Source organism: Dreissena polymorpha, chromosome 1 (genome assembly GCF_020536995.1).
Source record: "Dreissena polymorpha isolate Duluth1 chromosome 1, UMN_Dpol_1.0, whole genome shotgun sequence".
Lineage (NCBI taxonomy): Eukaryota > Metazoa > Mollusca > Bivalvia > Myida > Dreissenidae > Dreissena > Dreissena polymorpha.
Window position 1 is genome coordinate 82,786,140 of NC_068355.1, and position 16,748 is coordinate 82,802,887.

General features: G+C 33.2%; 1 protein-coding gene across 5 annotated transcripts in view; it reads right to left on the bottom strand.

Moving 5' to 3' along the window:
• Nucleotides 1-16,748, bottom strand: part of LOC127838029 (uncharacterized) — a 36,780-nt gene that overhangs the window by 16,124 nt on the left and 3,908 nt on the right. For 2 of the 5 annotated variants that reach the window (XM_052365564.1, XM_052365536.1), the window contains exons 1-2: nt 9,869-9,992; nt 1,343-1,442 (exon numbers count right to left, since the gene is read on the bottom strand). The gene's annotated coding sequence lies outside the window, so the exon portion shown is untranslated. Of the gene's footprint in view, nt 1-1,342; nt 1,443-9,868; nt 9,993-11,561; nt 12,215-16,748 lie in introns of those variants that run through there. The other 3 variants (XM_052365557.1, XM_052365544.1, XM_052365552.1) reach the window with 2 other exon arrangements.

Consider the following 16,748-nt stretch of genomic DNA (forward strand, 5'->3'; position numbering starts at 1 on the left):
TTTCTCCAAAATCAGATTAAAAACCCTGGTTGAACCACACATAGTTAACATTTCAATACAAATACAAATGCATCTTTAAATCTGGATATTTACACAATGAAATTGTCCTTTTTAATCCAACTCATTTCAATTAGTTTACTGGCAATACTTATCAATTCTGCTCCCATTTTCTTTAATAAATTATTTATAAACAATGTGTTGTTCTTGTTCAAAGTTCAGAAATTGAAATAATCAGCCCTTGAAAATATCAACATATCTAATTTTATGTTCTACAGGTAGCTACTACACCTTTTCTCCAGATAATTGACATCTTTCAACAATATAAAGGCACATAATGATCAAAGCTTGTAAGAAACAAGAGGCCCATGAGGGCCTGAATCGCTCTACTGGCTGGAATCAATAGGGCTCAAGCCCTTGATAGTATGAACAATCTGAGTAAGTTTTAAACAAACAGACCCAAAATGGGAAATTCATCGCATAAACAAAAAAATACATAAAATTTAAACTTCAAATGGCTCCGTTTCAACAATAAGTTGGACAAATTTTCTTCACTCTCAATGGGGTTCTGGCCCTTGATGATATAAAACATCCGTTGAAGTTTCAAAAGGATAGAACTTCATATTTAAACAAACAAGAATTGTGTTTGTCGGAAACACTATGTCCCCTTCTGCGCCTCTTTGATTATTTTTTTTACCTTTGACCTTGAAGGATGACCTTGACCTTTCACCACTCAAAATGTGCAGATCCATGAGATACACATGCATGCCAAATATGTAGTTGCTATCTTCAATATTGCAAAAGTTATGGCAAAATGTTAAAAGATTTTCATTTTTTTCTCAAATTCAAGGGGAGATAATTCTGGACTTATAACTCCAATATTGCTCATTCTCAATAGGGTTTGACTCATCATTCAAATAAAGACACTGTGAAAGTCGGGAAATGTTTGGATAAAAACTGTGGACTTAATTTCGTAAACAAGCCTTATTTCACAATTTTCTCAAATTCAAGGGGAGTTAATTCTGGACTTTTTACTCTGATGTAACCCATTTTCGATAGGGTTAGAGTCCTCATTAATATCAACACACTGGACAAGATTGAAAAGAATCTGATGAAAAATGTGGACTTTATCGGATAAACAAGAGAAAGTCTAACGCGCACACAGACAGACAGAAACCATGCCATCCCATAACCTCTTCTGGCCTATGGCCAGTAGAGCTAAAAATACAAAATAACGTTTTATTGCACAATTTTTTAATGTTACTGTAACCAAGAAGCCATTAATATGATTAATAGGCTAATAGCTCTGTAAACTTTTGTTTGAAAAGAATGAAAAATATTTTACCATAGCTGGACCATCTTTTTAAGAAAGCCGAACAAGTTTTCTTTCCTTCATTGGTGTTATCTTCCAAAGAGAGCAGAAAGCAAGCTGTTCCTACTTTCACCTGAAATAGAATTCAGTCAAAATCTTTTTTTTCTTACAATTTTGGCGACATTACATACCAATGAACTTTATGCTTGAATATCCTATTTCATATGAATTTTTTTATATAGGTATTTCTATGGTTCAAAAGTTGAATCAAAGATGAATGTACCGGGGTATGTGTCTTTTATTTTCTCCTCGTGTTAAGTAGCAATAACTTTACTCTTGACTTGTTCTTTTTTGTCACAAGATTCATAAGGCATTTTAAATGAAAATTTTGTACAATGTTAAGTTAAGAAAGGAAGTTGTTAACTCTTGGCAAATCTTAAGGTTCGTTTTCCTTCTGAAACATACATATCAGGGATGGAAATTAGTGGTTGCCTGTGAGCCCAGTGCCAGTACATTTTGTCCTGGGCAACACAAATTCAAAAGTTAGTAGTCTGGATGGGCAACTTGCTTTTTTAAGCTTTAAACAATTCAGTGCAATTAAACATTTAATGCAATTGGCTACTGTGAGTTAATCATTAATTTGTAAATTAAGCAAAGTTGTTGTTTAGTTATCTTTTATTATGAATCCGGGTCCGTTCGCCCTAATTTCTGTTCGCCCTAAATCCTGTTCGCCCTAAAACCTGTTCGCCCTGGGTCCGTTCGCCCTAAATTTTATTATCAAAGCAGGGAAGCAATAAATATAACGAAATTTGTTATCTTTTTAACATTTTAATATATAAATGACAATTTAAGCTACAAACTTGCCTACATATGTAAAAAAAATAAGAAGGCGCTCTTTAACGTGTAAGCGTGTTTGTAACAAAGCCGTCGAATGCCAGTAATTTTCTCTTATTGTTTAGTTATTTAAAAACGTAAATGATTTATATATCATTCACGTTCCATAAATACATCAGTTCTCTTTGTATATACATATGGGGCCTGCTTTCTGCGGACGATATATACAAATTTCATGAACTTACAATGACATCGGCAAATTTCACTGACAACACGGCTTTAATTGCTTAAAATATAGTTCTGGTATAATTAATTAATAATAATCTTATTACTTAATGTATTTATTATAATTGAACATTTTCTTTGAGACCAATTTCTACACAATTTAAAATATACCGCTCTGTTTTATTTACATAATTTATGTTTATTTTCTTAATCATACGCTAATAATCATATTAAAGATAATTTCTAAAAAAAAAAAATTACAGTTCTGTTTTATAAACATGATTTATGCATGCATCAATATTAAGTATACTCTTTAGGATAATAGTTTCAACTTAATAAGCATATTCTACATAACTAATTTCTATATGATTTAGTAATTGTTCTCAATATTAACTATATTAGGTAAATACGACACTCAATCAATCAATTAACACAGATCGTTATCTCTATAATCTCTTAATTAATCGACACCGATCAATAAAGGCCGGTTGCTACTTCACACCGCGCAATACACGCGAGAATTATTGGAAGTTGATCAGTTTAGTAAATTGAATATCGATGATGTTTATATTGAGATATAATGATGTTCATATGAATTTTAAATTTATTTGCCTATGCAGGGATCGACAAGAATTTAGATAATCCGACAGACGGTGGTTATATATTGCTGAATGAAAGAACCATAAACAACGCAAGAAGTTACACTCAAAATCTCATAATCTTAATGACTATATTACACATATAAATGTACAAATAATTTATAAATTTAATATATACAGCTTATATATAGAATAATAAATGATGCACTTTATATTGTGTACATATTTGTAATATTTAAATTTCCATTTTAACTTATTTAATAATTTTAATTAATCATAATTAATAAAGTTTTACTTAATTTCAATTAACAAAATTTTATAATTACTATTGCATATTTTTTAAACTAACTATTGCATATTGTTTAAAATGACTAGTGCATATTGTTTAAAATAACTATTGCATATTGTTTAGAATAACTATTGTATATTGTTAGAAATACTTAAGGAATTGGGCAGTCCGTATCACGCATTAAGCCCATTTTTCACAAAACCACATCGGTATACTTTTTGTGCTTGGTGAGCTACAAACTCTAACACGTGGAAAAATACATTGATGTACTATAATAAAACAGTTTAGTAAGCTAAGAGAGCGAGTAGCAAATTCCAATCTAAATTGTTTACCAAATCAAGAACGCAAACGTAAGCTTCTTTAATTAATTACATCTATTATGGATCAAAGGATATTAGCGCTTAACGCTAATTCGCATAAGTCGAAGAATGGTAGCATTTAATGCTAATTGAAAATGAAATACGATAGAGACAACATTCACTAAGACCGTAATGAACAGAATGATTAATTATTAAGAACTAAATAATTTATCGTACGTAAAGGAAGATCCCGTTACCAGTTACATTAGATGGAAATAATGAAATCCTCAAGAAACATTAAAAATATATAGAAAAAGTACGTACGATATGTTTTTATTATATGCAATTGACACATTAAATTAAACTAACCAGTTCCACATAGCCGATGCTGCCACCGTTCACAAACGTCGCGTGTAATCGCATGTTGTCTTGGTCGTACCTCCAAATTGCACGAAATGCTCAACACATTATCCATTTTTGAAATAATAGAACCAGACATTTGAGCTCCATTTTTTATATTGTGATAATTCACAGTTAGGTTATTCCGAACATATCAAACAAAAAAGTGTTACCGAAATATAAAAGACGGCGCTCTTTAACTTGTAAGCGTATTTGTAACAAAGGCCAGTAATATTCCCTAATTGCTTATTATATTAATTAATGATGAAATCTAAGGTACATACTTGCTTACATGTGTGAAAAATCAAAACGGCGCTCTTTAACTTGTAAGCGTGTTTGTAACAAAGGCCAGTTATTTTCACTAATTGCTTACTATATTAATTAATGAAAACTTAAGGTTCAAACTTGCTTATATGTGTGAACAATCAACTGTTCATACCCCGATATGCACATGATAATATAGGGCGAACGAACCCAGGGCGAACGGACCCAGGGCGAACGTGTAACTAGGGCGAACGGACCCGATACCTTTTATTATATTTCAAAGAAGTCCTACATACATATGACACTACATAAACATCATACTGGGCTTGTGAGTCTTTGCTTGGCAACCTAAATACTAAAGATGGTTGCCAGTGTTGGCAATCAATTGTTTAAAGTAAGTTTCCATCCCTGCACATTGAATCATCAATCATTATCACAAAAATGTGCACTAATAAGATTGTACTCATAATTATGCAAAACACTATTATTCATTTAATCAAAGTCAACAATTTGTATACATGTAAATATCAATAGAAAGCCCATGTTGCATTGTTTTTGGATATATAAATATATATTATGTTTTCATCTGATTTGGGCAGCCCGGCGAGTTATAACTTCAACTTTCGAAAATATCATACCGTATTACAATCTAGATTTACGGTTGACATGTCAGGCTTTTACCGCTCCATTTTGGGAATACACCACACTGGAATTTTGGGAATTTTGCGTCGTGAAAACCCCCATTTTGGGAAAAAAAAATATTCGCAAAATTGGCTCAATTGGGAAAAATAATCGCATGTAAATAGTGTTCCTTATATTTCAAAGAAGCAGTTAACTGGTAAATAACGACTATTTTGATAACTTATAATTAAAATTTTACAAAGTATTATGAACATGTGAGATAAGTGCAGGTTTTTTAATCTGAACTTTGGGAAAAGGCCTGGCCTTTTTTGAGGTGAAAAAAATCGTGCGAAGCGCCGGATTTTGAGGAAAATAAGGAAAGTCTTAAATAATCATTAACATATTTTTACAGTTTTTAAAACAAATTCGAGGCAACAGATAATTTAATTATGCAACACTTTCTATTTTCTACACCGGATCAGGTTAACTTATATATTTTAAGGTAAAAAAAATAATATTATTTTTTTGTGGAATTGGGAATTTTTTTCAATTTGGAAAAAAACAACCAGATTTGCATTGGGAATGGGGCCGGACCCGTGGCATAGGGCGGAAAAAGCCTGCATGTTCATACTTTATACCAATTTGTAGCGTTTATATTTGGAGTTCAGTTTTATAAATTACATCTTGCTTAGGAGAATAGAATTGATGTAAGCTAATCAATTGCTAACGGTCACGTGACTCAGTAACGACACTGTTTAAAGGGCTGGGGTAAAATGTGTCTGTTTGTGTTTAACTCGCTATAAATCCATTAATAACAACGAAAATATACTAAAAGTTATATTTTCGAAATAGAAATAAATAAGCAACAACAGCGATTTTCCTCCTTCTTTATAAAGTACCGGTAAACGGTACTTTCCCAATCGAATGAAAATTCCCAAATTCCCAATCAGCATCTGAAAAAATCCCAATCGGCGTCCGAATTTTTCTCAAAACGATCGAAAGTTTTGTAACAAAACCCAACTTTCGGCGAGCGAACAAAGAAAATCGTATAGTTGTGTGTAACCACGCGCTCGATTAGTTTCGGTTTTATTATTCAGCGCGTACGATCAATAGAGTCGTTACTGTTTACGGTGCTTTTGTCAGGCAGCCAGCGTACTGTTTTACGTCAGTTTGTAACCTTGCCTCTGTGGAAAGTGTGTTCAGTCTAATGAACAATCTTTGCACGACCATTCGGAACCGTCTATAACAGGACACATTGACAGCACTAATGATGCTGTGCAGAGAGGGATGCCAGCAACTGATAGATGATCAAACATCAAAGATTGTTGAAATTTTCAAACAAGAGCACCGCCTTGCGGGTGCAGACCGCTCATCTATTTTCTTTTTAAAGGTGAAGGGACTCTCATTTTCAATCACAAAGGAGGGAGGAGTGGAGTGAAGAGGGGTGTATAGTGTGGGGTTGTGGACATTTATTACATTATCTTCCAAAAAAGCGAGATGATCTTAAAAAAAAAAAAAAAATCAAAAAAAAAAAATTGGGGGGGGGGTGGGGTGGGGGGGGTGGGGTGGGGGTATAGTGTGAGGGTGTGGTGGTCATTTGTGAGATGATCTTTAAAAAAAAAAAAATAGGGGGGGGGGGAGGGGGGAGGGGGGGGGAGGGGGGGGGGAGGGCACGGGGGATGGTTTGGGTGAAGTCTATTGTGGTATGTCAGGTAAGAGTAGTTTCATCAAAGTATCAATCAAATCTAATCATAAATAAAGAAGTTATGGCAATTTTAGCAAAATTTAATAATTTGACCTTGAGAGTCAAGGTCATTCAAAGGTCAAAGTAAAATTCAAGTTGCCAGGTACAGTAACCTCATGATAGCATGTAAGTATTTGAAGTTTGAAAGCAATAGCCTTGATACTTCGAGTGGATCGAAACACAAAATTTAACCATATATTAAAAGTTACTAAGTCAAAAAAGGGCCATAATTCCGTAACAATGACAACCAGAGTTATGCAACTTGTCCTTTTACTGTACCCTTATGATAGTTTGTGAGTGTTCCAAGTATGAAAGCAATATCTATGATACTTTAGGGGTAAAGTGGACCAAAACATAAATCTTAACCAAATTTTCAATTTTCTAAGTATAAAGGGCCCATAATTCCGTCCAAATGCCAGTCAGAGTTACATAACTTTGCCTGCACCGTCCCCTTATGATAGTTCATAAATCTTGCAAGTATGAAAGCAATAGCTTTGATACTGTAGGAATAAAGTGGACCTAAACACAAAACTTAATCAAATTGTCAATTTTCTAAGTATAAAAAGGGCACATAATTCTGTCAAAATGCCAGTCAGAGTTACATTACTTTGCCTGCATAGTCCCCTTATGATAGTTAGTAAGTGTTGCAAGTATGAAAGCAATAGCTTTGATGCTTAAGGAATAAAATGGACCTAAACACAAAACTTAACCAAAATTGTCAATTTTCTAAGTATAAAAAGGGCACATAATTCTGTCAAAATGCATGCCAGAGTTATCTAACTTTGCCTGCCCAGTCCCCTCATGATAGTAAGTTAGTGTACCAAGTTTGAATGCAATAGCATTGATACTTACTGAGAAAAGTGGAACTAAACGCAAAACTTAACCAAAATTTTCAATTTTTTAAGTATAAAAAGGGCACATAATTCTGTCAAAATGCACGCCAGAGTTATCTAACTTTGCCTGCCCAGTCCCCTCATGATAGTAAGTAAGTGTACCAAGTTTGAATGCAATAGCATTGATACTTTCTGAGAAAAGTGGACCTAAACGCAAAACTTAACCGGACGCCAACGCCAACGCCGACGCCGACGCCAAGGTGATGACAATAGCTCATAATTTTTTTCAAAAAATAGATGAGCTAAAAAATGAAAGACAGAGACATTGCTTTATAAGAGATTAAAACAACTAGTAATTGATTTTGTGTGTTCTTTACTTAATGTTCATTAAGGCATGTCTGCAAATGATTATTTTAATGGGTATGTTTAATTTAAGTATGAACTGCATGATGTATTCAATAAGACCCAAACTTCATGGCGCGATTTTCCCAATTTAAGGATTTCACGACTCGATTTTTCCCAATTTTGAGGTTTTCACGACTCAATTTTTCCCAATTGAACCGGTACGGGTACTTTTCCCAATTGGACAAGGAAAATCGCTGAACAAGATTATGTATAAACAAATAAAATCGAATGATTAGCAGGGGTGTAAAATAACTGTCGCCCGCTCGCATTGGCGACCGTATTTTAGCCTCGGGCGAATGGAATCTCCGCATAACTAGATAGGCCAGTGCTTTGATTAGGTAACAGGTGCTAGTCTTGTTGTCATTTTAATAGACTGTGCGGTCGTTTAATAGCGATAGAAATGCTGCGCTATATGCTGGAACTGAAACCAGTCTGCAGTGCGCATAAAGTAATGTTTATTCGGACACCGTTTATATTCCCACATTATGTCGTCGTCGAAACAAATCGACATAAGTAACTTTTTAGGAGCGAATAATTGAAAGGATAATAAAGATAGTGAATAACAACTTTGTAGCGCAGAGGTCCAGGGTTGGCGAAATCTTAAAAAATTGTACTTGTCCACGAACAACAATTTAGGAAATTTATCTTGTCCGTTGCTGAAATACACATGTCCATTAATGTTAATTTAAATTCTAAACACATTTATTGTTATACCTACACCAGTCTTGGCATTATTTTTTTGAGGCACTATCCCGATCGGGCTACCAGCTGGGAAATGTTACTAGCCTGAATCAATTTTAACTAGCCCGAATTAAAGTTATTATTTTGTAACATTTGTAACTATGTCAGTCTTGGACCTAACCCACTCCATCCCGTAATATTACAAGTTATAGAGTCTAGAATGATCAACTTACTACACTGTTCAATGAGTGCCCAAATGACCGAATTTGACAATCAGGCAAAAATATCGATTCAGTTCTGAATAAGCTTCTATAGCAGGGGGGTCGATTGTCCCAAATGTGAAATCCGGAAAATTAGACTGAGGGTCTGGGGCCCACACGTCCCCAACCACGATAAAGGGCAGAGCTACCCCCAGCCCTAAGTTGTTTTAGATTCGCAAATTTTCGTTTAAGTTATGATATTTGTGAGGAAACAGTATTACCAAACATTTACCATGGTCTAATATAGCCATTATATGCATCTTTTGACGATTTAAAAACCTGAAAATTATAAAGCGTTGCAACGCGAAACGATTTCATATTAAATTTGGAGAGTTCTGTTGTTGTCGTTTAATTTTGTGAAACTACGAAGATTGCTTATATAGGGCATAAAATACGAAATACCTATATGCTTGGCAGAATAGTCGAGCGGGCTAATGCGTTTTTACTTCAGGTCTCCGGGGGGTCAGTGGTTCGAGCCCTGCTGTGGGCTACTTTTTAAAGTTTTCATCTTGATTTCTCACTGGAGCTTTTTAGATCCAATGCTTACATTTATTTAATTACTTACTTCAAAACATGCCAAAATGTGTGATAAGGCCCCTTTATGCTATTAGTGTCTGATATCCGGGCTTGAATGTTGCTCACAATATCTTATTTGCGCAACAAAATAGAAAACCAGAAAACTCTCCACCATTGTTTGATTGCCTCCCCGGTTGTATGCTCTTAATATTACCAATATTAAAATTAGCTTAATATTTGAGAGCGTCAATAAATATTCTATGAAAATTCATCATCTAATCCATTCGCAGCACAAGTTTCTAAAGCTAATACAACAGCCAGGACAGATTTTGAGGGCGCGCAAAGAATTTAGATGGATTTTTTTAAGGCTATATTCTAAGGAACCAAATATAACCAATATTAAAAGTAGCTTTATTATTTATATTTTTAAACATGTTGGACTAGAGTCTAGACAGACTCAGACTGTCAGAGACGAGCAAAATTCTCTAAATCTTCCACCGTTTTGTTTTAGTCTTTCCCCGGTTGAACGCCCCAGTGTAAAAAGTTACTCAAATATGCATCAAGCGAAAACGTGTTATATTTAGTGTTACCTTTCCTTCGATTTTTATCCATTACAAATGTTATGTTTTATTAAACAAGTTCATGATTGCCCTTTTTTAAATGGCGTCCCAAAGATATTGATTGGTCGCTTAAAGGTTACTCAACACCAATAGTTAAACGAAACCCCTGACCATTCTCCTAGCAGATTTGTCGTTCGTCCCCTAATTAACCGCTGTGAAAGAGAGTCCCCTGGCATTACGTTCTACACTTAACTTGCAGTGCTCCAGCCAGCTTTTCAAAATAGAGGGGAGCTTCCCCAAAAAGGGCACATTTTACTCGTAATTTTGGAAAATAGGGCATTTGGTGATAAATATACCTAAGTATATACTTTGGTTATACTATACACTTAGTTATTGTAAACATTAGTGCATTGGATGACTTCACCAATTGTATGCTGTTCGTCATTTTTTGTAATGAAATTATAATAAATATATTACTATCTACATTGGCGCTAAGGTAGCTGAAATAATTCGCGTTCAGAATAAATCTGAACGCTGAAACTCCGGTCTGCAAAAACCATAACGAAAATTAAATACAATACTATTATATCAATATGCTTAAAATTGCAAAATAACATAACCAACTCATAAAGTTTTAGTTAATTAGTCCATTTTTACCTCAAATAGCGTCGAATTGAAGTTAAAAGGCATAATTTGTTTCAGTTAAACTTCTGCTTAAATCGCAATACAATCACTGACCTCTCGCCATGTTATGAAATATTTAAATATCAACCAATCAGAAGAAGGCATACGGTGTAATAGGCTGCGTTATCGATTAAAATCTACCTGCCGTATACAGCGGGCACAGCGATTGGAATTGAAAATGTGAGTAGTGTGTTGATTTAAATTGGTCAGGCGTGCAAAATTGAAAAAGTCATTACATAATTATTACGGAACATTATTGAGAAATGAATTATCTACACAGGTATGTAAATATTATTGCAATCCGTTGATATTAACTGTCTGATATCGGGGCTTGAATGTTGCGCACCAAATTCCTTGCGCATCAATATAGACAAAGAAGGAAAACTCTCGCTATTAAAAAGATAGAGTGGACTATTGACGCCAAGAGTCTGCCAAAGAAAAAATCATCAAAAGACTCTTAAGGCGGCAATTTATATTGACTAGCGCTAAGGAAAACAACTTAGTAGCCAATTTCCTAACCGACTTGGGCTAACATCCGACTTCACGCATTAGAGATATGTAGATATCATATTTCTTTCCGGTATGTGTGTGTGTGGGGGGGGGGGGGGGATTTTGATTTTTTTTAATCACCTATCATCATTGAACTGCATGTTAATCTTTCAGGTTCCAGTTTCAGCATCAGTTGCCTTTTAGAAGAAAATGAAATAAAGAAAACATGAAATAAACTCAGGGGTTTCACTGGGTCAAAAAAACGTTGTGACTGTCACTACTTAAATTTGTTGCTTTAAATAACTTTGAGCCAATGTTTGTCCACAATAATAATATTTATTAAAACAAAAATCTATAATATATTGACAAATTTAAAGTCTCAACAATGATCAATGTCACCATGAAGTAGCATCCAGTCTGGAGATTAAAATGAAACATTGTTATTGTTAATAATAGGATATATATATTTCACAACACGTTATTTCAACTAATGTCAACAACGTTGACAGTTTTGTTAGGTCACGAAAATATATGACAATATCAACATTACATTTTACTCGCAGAGTGATAAATCCTCCTTCCAAACAAGTTCTTTATTTTTTGAAATAACAACTGTCTGCCCCTATTCATGTTAAAATTCATCATGATTGAGGACAGACAGTGTTTTAAAGTTCAGAAATAAAATCCAAACAAAAATATATTTTCCATGACGTAATTTCGGACTTAAAATTATCCGCATATTCGCATTCAAAAAAGATGATTAATTTTCAAATGTTAATAGGTATTTTGAATTAAAAATCAATATTTTTGCAAACAAACAAAATGTAGCCAAAGATTTCAGAAGTTTAAAAAAATCAATAGTGCTGAGTTTGATTTCATTCGAGTGTGATTGTGCCTAACCAAGCGTGACCTCAGAGATAATCTTTCACAGCATGTTACTATCGTCTGCAACAAAAGGCTAATTAGTGATCTAATAACAAACCATGCCCTTGGGGCTTGTTTGTTCACATTGTGTTGACTTAATACACCCCAGGCAGTCATGTAAGGGTGTTATCTGTGTATTCATGTCGATGTTTCTGGTGATTTATACGGCCTGAAAGCAGGAATTTAGAGATTAAAAGGGCATTTAACAGAAAAATAGAGGGGCGCTTTTTAAGTGGGCAAATTTTAGAGGGGCGCGGCGCCCCTCTATTTATTGCTAGCTGGAGCTTATAATTTTTAGTAACAAACCACTTGATAATAAGTTATCACTATAGAAAAATATATTCTCATATTAAATACTACATATTTAAGTAATATACGAAAATTAAGCTGGCATACAATAATAAACAAACTGACATGCTAAATACAAGAGATAAAGAGATTATCATGCATTTTTAAAAGTAAACCATGCGTGTTTAAGTCAAAGAAAGTAAGATATAGAAGGAAAATATAATAGGAGGTTTTGGGGATTCCGATAATGACGTCACGTTTGCGCATGCTCAAATTTTGGCCGTCAAAACTGCGGCCTTTCTGCTATTGTTTGCATTGATGAAGCGCATCGTGATAAGGTTACAAACATATTCGCGACCCTTTTGATGAACAAAAAATACTCAGAAATTGAAATTCTTTCAGATTAAATTGAATCCAATGAACGAACACAAATAAGGACGAAACAAACAACAAATTGATTGAATTTATGTAATCAACATATAGAAACTGATTTGAACCTATTTGTCTGTAAAAACTTACCTTGTTACAGATTAACTAAATCCTCTTGATAAATGTTAATGTTTTTAATTTAATTGTTCACACCAATTTTGACACTCTTTGTTTCAGTATTTTAACCCAGTGTTTAATTGCACCTTTCTTTATCACAGACCAATTATCTCGATATGATCGGATACTGTCCAGACTATTACTAAGAAAACAGTGTGTCATAAACCCAGGGACCTATACTTGTATGACTCTGTATCGGGTCTCTGCATAAACCACATGTGTCTGGTCATTAAACACAATTTATGATACCTCCATGTCATCTCTCGACATATTAAGTCAAAAACTTAACAGTTGCTTTGCTATTTGAACATATTTAAAAATAGACATTTGTCCGAAATGGATTAACAGCTAGGAACTATTAAGTATATATATATAAGCCAGTTTAAACATAATAATAAAGTGTTTAATAACTATACATTTAAAATATTGTACACATTAACTGCTACACAATTAACGTATTTAACGGATACCTGCACATGTAAATTCTACTATAATGTGTTAAGATCGTGCGTTACTGCAGTGTTCGAAACATCATCATGAAAACAAGCAATCGCGTTTGGTCATTATAGGGATATAAAATACTTGCGTTAAATAAATTAAATGCGTAGATTAATGGTATCATAAAATGCTAGATTTGTATTGCTCATTATCACGACAGACGAGTTTTCAATATACGTGTACATGTAAAGACAGTTTAATTTGCAAAATATGCAGGTGTTTTTTCAATTTGAATGCTTAAATTTATTAATATTTTCATTCAATGTTCACGAAACGAAAATTCATTCAATGTAAAAGAAAATTAAAACTACATTTCAAGATTGAAATGTAGTGAGCTATTTTAGGGCTCTGTTTTATAACTGATTCAATGCACCCCTTACACTAATTTTCAATCCCGGATGAAAAATAACACTATCGCATCCACACCACTTATAATAATATTCAAATCATTATATGTTTTATTATTTTTGAAATATCATTAATTAAATTCTTATTTTAAAAAAGAATACGGGTATTTATAGTTTTGTTTTGTGAAATTGTAAGTATAAGTCTTCCGACGACCTTTACTCTGATACAATGTAATTGGCCGCGATCAAGAAGTTGACGGCCAATCTATTTTTAGTAACGGAAAACCCCTCTTGTGACGTCACACAAAAACCTCCTATTACTAATTTAAGTAATACAATTTAAAAGATTATTCAACCATGTATATTTCACACATAAAAAATTATAATGAAAGTATATTTTACTTAATAATGATATAAGTTACATATTAAATAATTTCCTTAGATGGAAAAATAGCAGGATAAAAACTTATTCAATTGGGACCGGGAGGGTGCAGGACATTATGCACAAATGTCTTAATGAGCTCCCTCTTCATTGTTCCACTTTTGGAACGTTGTGCGCACTGTTTGGTACATTGTGCGAAATGCAAGGAAATGTGTGAAGCGGTGGTTTGGGGTGTTAAATACATGTATATTTTAATAAGCAGCGTTATCTGTGGTTAATTAACCTAAGCGGACACATGTCACACTACACCCAATACCCAAACTGTGATTTATACTGGTATGATTTATCAAGCAAATTCAATATTGATTTTTAAATATTTTTGTATTCATACTAAGAAAACGTAATTATATCGTTGAAAACAATGGAGGAATATCACTGTATTATAATAACAAGTCAATATATTTCTTGAACAAATAAAAATTTAATTAGTTCAGCATTGTATAATTTAATTTCTAGAACAAATTAAAACTGAATTTGATCAGCCAGCAAGTATATAATTTTATTACAGTTACAAATGTGGCCCAATAGAACGTAGTTTACTCACTTTAATCATCCATTTACTTTTGTTTGGCAAAGGTGACAGAACTTTTTTAATATGTTATAAGGAGATCAAGCTTTACAACATACCTTCAGCTGTGAAATACTGTTCCTTGCAGCCTTCAGTCCAGATATGATTCCTTTCACTTCCTCGTTGACTATCAACAGCAAAGTCATCGCACTCAAGCGAACAGACCACTCCATATTTACCAATTATAATAGCAATGCTTTTAAGTTATTTTATAACAGCACGAACTGAAATTGTAATTAAGATACTAGTATGTTGGATTTATAATGTGTGTGTGTGTATTTGAGATTTATTTACAGGTCGTCTCAAATACACATAATTTATAATGTGTTGTGACGATTATGTATTATATCATATCAGTTGACGAGTGATGTAACGCGCACCTGCAAAAGTTTATACTCCGCCCACTGGTTGGCAAAAATAGATGGAATTCGTATAAGCTCCGCCCATATAAAGACGGTGAACATAATCCTCGATCTTATTGATAATCATGCACTATATCAAATATAATTTTATAAATTATGTATGAATAAAACATAAGCTTGCAAGTAAATGCATTTTAGTAACGAATATACTGTAGTAATAATTTGTTATTATTACTTAAAACGAACTCGGGAGTAGAATTCAATCTAACGGCTCGGTATATGTGGTAACCACAAAGATCTCCTAACTTAATTAGCACATCATTTGAGATATAAAAAAATCTCAGAAATGCAAATTCTTTCAGAATTAATTTAATCTAATAAAAAAATCACTATTAAGGTTGACAACAAACAACATATATATATATATATATATATATATATATATATATATATATATATATATATATATATATATATATATATATATATATAGACGAGTTAACGCGTGACGTCACACGCACCTGCAAAGTTTAGACTCCGCCCACTGGTTGGCAAAAGAGGTGCAATTTATATAAGCGCATATAGAGAAGGTTGACGAAATCTTCGTTTTTAATGATAATCATGCACAATATCGAATATAATTTTACTAATTATGTCTGAATAAAACATTAGCATGCAAGGAAATGCATCTTTGGAACGATTTTATTGTTTTTATTATTATTTGTTTTTACTGACAACGAACTCGGGAGTGGAACACAATCTAAGAGCTCGGTATGTGGTTAAACAAAAATCTCTCTACTTGGCACTTCATCGCGACCATTTTTAGTTAAAAACTTCTCAGAAATTAAAATTCTTTTAGAATGAATTAAATTTAATGAACGAAAACAAATAAGGATAAAAACAAACAACGAATAGGTCAATTGTATGTACGCGACATAGGGTAACTGATTTGAACCTTTATGTGTCTGGAAAACCTTCTTACACATTCAATAAATTCTTTTATTTAATGTAATTGTTTTATTTTATTGTTCACACTAATTTTGGCACTCTTTGTTGCAGCATTTATATCCCGGTGTATAATTGCACCTTTGTTATCACAAACCGATTATCTCGTTATGATCGGATACTGTCCAGACAATTACAAAGAAAACATGGTGTCATAAACCCAGGGACCTACACTTGGACCCCTGCATAAACCACATGTTGCAGACGAGTGTCTGGTCAGTAAACATAAGTCACGATACCTCTATGTCATCTCTTGGCATATTGAGCAATCATTTAAGCCACATTTTAAAGCTAAAAATACTGATAAGTTAATTTTTTATGAAATATTTTAACAAAAATGAAGACATTTGTCGGAAATGTATTAACGGGAACGAGTGTATATATTTATTAGCCAGTTAAACTTAATAATACATTGTTTAATAACTATACATTTAAATATTGTGCAATTTTACTGCTATGCAATTAAGGTATTTAACGGGTACCGGCAAAAGTTAACTCCGCTATTATGTGTAAAGATTGTACATTACTGCAGGGTCCGAAACACGATCATGAACATAAGCAGTCACAAAAGGGGCCGTTAGATAAATTAAATATATGCATCTATCATAAAATGCTATATTTTTATCACTCCTTATTACTAATAGAGATTTCAATATACATGCAAAGACAGTTACATTTGGGTAATTAATATGCAGGGTTTTTCCGTTTGTATGGTAAATTGAATTTATATTCATTCAATGTAAACGAAACGTAAATT